The following is a 5096-nucleotide window of genomic DNA, read 5'->3' on the forward strand; positions in this document are numbered from 1 at the left end:
TAGGATAGGTGGGGAAGTTTATGCTAATCAAAGATTCAAATCCTAGTCCACTTAACCATAAATGATCCTACCTTGACCCTAACCCCATTATAACCTAAATGAAAGACCTCATGATGAATGTATGCATGCATTGAATAAATGTTGATTGTTAGAAGAAAATCAAATTTTGGAAAGCTTGATTAGAAGAGAATTGAGTGATTAACCCTTAAACACTTGAGTGAATAGAGCGGATGCACATCCGGTGAGGGTTCAAAAGTTCAATTACATGTATTCACCCATATTATCTATATTCTTGCAAGTTTAAGCTCTTTTTGATAATTCAATACAATTGTGGTTTGGAATTAATTCCTATTGCCTAGCCCTTGTGCTTATACATGCTCTCTTGGCAACTTGATGTGTTTGAATTAAGCATTTCCATTTGCTTAGATAAGCTGCATTTAGATAGGACTCATATAGTTAGTTGCATTTAATAAATGTCATAACCCTTAGTTCCTTCTTATTTTAGCATGAGGACATGCTAAGGTTTAAGTGTGGGGAGGTTGACAAACCCCAATTTGACGGTTTGTTTTGTATTGAATTTAGAGCATCTTGATAACCTTTTGTCACATTTAGCCTATGAATTAGCATGGTTTTGTTATCTCTCCCATATTTGTGCTTAAGTGTAAAAACATGCTTTTTAAGCCTTATCTTGATGAATTCTAATTTCTCTTTGATTCCATAAGATGCCTGATGAGCGGATAATTTGTACGCTTTTTGGCATTATTTTTAGTATGTTTTTAGTATCTTTTAGTTAGTTTTTAGTATATTTTTATTAGTTTTTAATTAAAATTCACTTTTCTGGACTTTACTATGAGTTTGTGTGTTTTTCTGTGATTTCAGGTATTTTCTGGCTGAAATTGAGGGATCTGAGCAAAAATCTGATCCAGAGACTCAAAAGGACTGCAGATGCTGTTGGATTCTGACCTCCCTGCACTCGAAGTGGATTTTCTGGAGCTACAGAAGCCCAATTGGCGCGCTCTCAACGGCGTTGGAAAGTAGACATCCTGGGCTTTCCAGCAATATATGATAGTCCATACTTTGCCCAAGATTTGATGGCCCAAACCGGCGTTCAAAGTCACCTCAAGAAATCCCAGCGTTAAACGCTGGAACTGGCACCTAAATGGGAGTTAAACTGGCATAAAAGCTGGCGTTTAACTCCAAGAAGAGTCTCTACACGAAAATGCTTCATTGCTCAGCCCAAGCACACACCAAGTGGGCCCGGAAGAGGATTTTTATGTCATTTACTCATCTTTGTACACCTTAGGCTACTAGTTATCTATAAGTAGGACCTTTTACTATTGTATCTAGAGACTTTGGTAGCTATCTTCGTGTTATGCTATCTTAGATCATTGGGAGGCTGGCCATTCGGCCATGCCTAGACCTTGTTCTTATGTATTTTCAACGGTGGAGTTTCTACACACCATAGATTAAGGTGTGGAGCTCTGCTGTACCTCGAGTATTAATGCAATTACTATTGTTCTTCTATTCAATTCCGCTTGTTCTTTGTCCAAGATATCACTTGTTCTTCAACTTGATGAAGGTGATGATTGACGCCCATCATCATTCTCACCTATGAACAAGGTGACTGACAACCATTCTTGTTCTACAAGCATTCGAGGCTTAGTGAATATCTCTTGGATTTCTGATTGCATGATGCATGGTTGATCGCCTGACAACCGAGTGCTCGCCTGACAAACGAGCCAGCCATTCCGTGAGATCAGAGTCTTCGTGGTATAGGCAAGAACTGATGGCGGCATTCAAGAGAATCCGGAAGGTCTCACCTTGTCTGTGGTATTCTGAGTAGGATTCAATGATTGAATGACTGTGACGTGCTTCAAACTCCTAGCAGGCTAGGGCGTTAGTGACAGACGCAAAAGTATCAATGGATATTATTCCGGCCTGAACGAGAACCGACAGATGATTAGCCTATGCTGTGACAGAGCATCAGGGACGTATTTTCACTGAGAGGATGGGAGGTAGCTGCTGACAACAGTGAAACCCTACACGAGCTTGCCATGGAAAGGAGTAAGAAGGATTGGATGAAGGCAGTAGGAAAGCAGAGAGACGGAAGGGAAGGCATCTTCATACGCTTGTCTGAAGCTCTTACACCAATGATATACATAAGTATCTCTATCTTTATCTTTATGCTTTATTCGTTTATCACTATACCCATTTGAGTCTGCCTGACTGAGATTTACAAGATGACCATAGCTTGCTTCATACCACCAATCTCCGTGGGATCGACCCTTACTCGCGTAAGGTTTATTACTTGGACGACCCAGTGCACTTGCTGGTTAGTTGTGCGAAGTTGTGTTTATGCCATGGTATTGAGCACCAAGTCTTTGGAGCCATTACTAGGGATTGTTTATGTTTTGAAAAGTATTGATCACAATTTCGTGCACCAAGTTTTTGGCGCCGTTGCCGGGGATTGTTCTTGTGTATGGACAACTGACGGTTCATCTTGTTGCTTAGATTAGGCATTTACTTTTTTTCGAAATTCTTGAAGGAGAATTCTAGAGTTTCATGATGATTTGTTGAAATCTGGCTGGCTGAGAAGCCATGTCTAATTCCATTGGACTGAGGTTTCAACTTATCATCACAAGAGCTTGATGATCTCTATCAATCTTGCTATTGGAGCAATGATCTGCTAAGGCTTGGCTGGCCATTGGCCATGTCTAGTGTTTTGGACCGAAGCTTTCTTTGAAAGCTTGGCTGGCTGTGAAGCCATGTCTAATTCCTGGACCGGAGTCTTAGACTAGCATTGCACTGATTCCTGGAATTCTCATTAAGAATTTTGATATCTTTTTCCACTTAATTTTCGAAAAATACAAAAAAATCACAAAATCATAAAAACCAAAAATATTTGATGTTTCTTGCATAAGTCTAGTGTCTCATCTTAAGTTTGGTGTCAATAGCATGCATTCATTCATGTGTCTTAAGGATCTTCAAGTACTTCTTGATGATTTCTTACTCTGATCTTTGAATTCTTTTGGCTTGAGTGTTTATGTGTCTCATATAGTGTCAGTAGTATACAAACTGCTAAGTTTGGTGTCTTGCATGCATTGTTATTTGATTCTTATTGCATTTTGATTATTAAAAATCCAAAAACATTTTTTATTTGTGTCTTTTCAAGTCAATAATACAAGGAATTGAAGATTCAGAACATACTGCAGAGGAATTATACAGAAAAAGCTGGGCATTCAAAAATGCCCAGTGAAGAAGGCAGACTGGCGTTTAAACGCCAGCCAGGGTACCTGGTTGGGCGTTTAACGCCCAAAAAGGGTGCATTTTGGGCGTTAAACGCCAGAATGGATACCATTCTGGGCGTTTAACGCCAGGATGGCTAAAGGGGGAAGATTTTGTTTTCAAATCAATTTTTTCAAGTTTTCAAAGTTTTTCAAAACCAAATCTTTTTCAAATCAAATCTTATCAATCAAATGTTTTCAAAATCAATTTCTTTCCTTTTTCAAAGATACTTACTAACAATTAATGATTTGATTGAACATTTTTTTTTGCCTTTCCTGTTGAGGAAGGTTTTATGTTTGAATCATATCTTTTCTTGTTAGGCAAGTCATTAATTTTTAAAATCATATCTTTTTAAAATTGTTTTCAAATCATATCTTCTCAATCACATCTTTTTAACCACATCTTTTTCAAAAATAGTTTTCAATCAAATCTTTCTAATTTCTAATTTCAAAATCTTTTTCAAAAATCACTTGATTTCTTTTCCACTTTCAATTTTCGAAAAATTATCAACATCTTCTTTATTGAATTTTCGAAAATTCTTTTCCCTCCTTCTCACATCCTTCTATTTATGGAGTACCACTCCTTTTTAATGCACAATTCGAACTTTATCTAATTAAAGTTCGAATTCTTCTTCTCCTTCTTCTTTCTATTTTTCTTTTCCTCTGACACCTCAAGGAATCTCTATACTGTGACATAGAGGATTCCACAATTTCTTGTTCTCTTCTCTTTCATATGAGCAGGAACAAAGACAAAGGCATTCTTGTTGAAGCTGATCCTGAACCCGAAAGGACCTTGAAGAGAAAGCTAAGAGAAGCCAAAGCACAACTCTCTTTAGAGGACCTGACCGAATTCTTCAAAGAAGAAAAACACATGGCAGCCGAAAACAACAACAATGCCAACAATGCAAGGAAGGTGCTGGGTGACTTTACCGCACCTACTCCCGACTTCTATGGGAGAAGCATCTCTATCCCTGCCATTGGAGCAAACAACTTTGAGCTTAAGCCTCAATTAGTTTCTCTAATGCAACAGAATTGCAAGTTCCATGGACTTCCAATGGAAGATCCTCATCAGTTCTTAGCTGAATTCTTGCAAATCTGTGACACAGTCAAGACTAATGGGGTAGACCCTGAGGTCTATAGACTGATGCTATTCCCTTTTGCTGTAAGAGACAGAGCTAGAATATGGTTGGACTCTCAACCTAAAGAAAGCCTGGACTCTTGGGAAAAGCTAGTCAATGCCTTCTTGGCAAAGTTCTTTCCACCACAAAGATGGAGTAAGCTTAGAGTGGAAGTCCAAACCTTCAGACAGAAGGATGGAGAATCCCTCTATGAAGCTTGGGAAAGATACAAACAATTGATCAGAAAATGTCCCTCAGACATGCTTTCTGAATGGAGCATCATAGGTATTTTCTATGATGGTCTCTCTGAACTATCCAAGATGTCTTTGGATAACTCTGCTGGAGGATCTCTTCATCTGAAGAAGACGCCTACAGAGGCTCAAGAGCTAATTGAAATGGTTGCAAATAACCAATTCATGTACACTTCTGAAAGGAATCCTGTGAATAACGGGACTAGTCAGAAGAAAGGAGTTCTTGAGATTGACACTCTGAATGCCATACTGGCTCAGAATAAGATATTGACTCAACAAGTCAATTTGATTTCTCAAAGTCTGTCTGGAATGCAAAATGCACCAAGCAGTACTAAGGATGCTTCATCTGAGGAAGAAGCTTATGATCCTGAGAACCCTTCAATGGAAGAGGTGAATTACCTAGGAGAACCCTATGGAAACACCTATAATTCTTCATGGAGAAA

The 5096-nt window shown here is 38.6% G+C and overlaps 1 non-coding gene across 1 annotated transcript; it reads right to left on the bottom strand.

The window, feature by feature from the left end:
* Positions 1–4560: 4560 nt before the first annotated feature.
* Positions 4561–4668, bottom strand: LOC130942274 (small nucleolar RNA R71). Its single transcript, XR_009070851.1, has one exon. It is a non-coding gene; the product is annotated as a small nucleolar RNA R71 (small nucleolar RNA).
* Between the last annotated feature and the right edge of the window lie 428 nt (positions 4669–5096).

This window comes from Arachis stenosperma, chromosome 7 (genome assembly GCF_014773155.1).
Source record: "Arachis stenosperma cultivar V10309 chromosome 7, arast.V10309.gnm1.PFL2, whole genome shotgun sequence".
Lineage (NCBI taxonomy): Eukaryota > Viridiplantae > Streptophyta > Magnoliopsida > Fabales > Fabaceae > Arachis > Arachis stenosperma.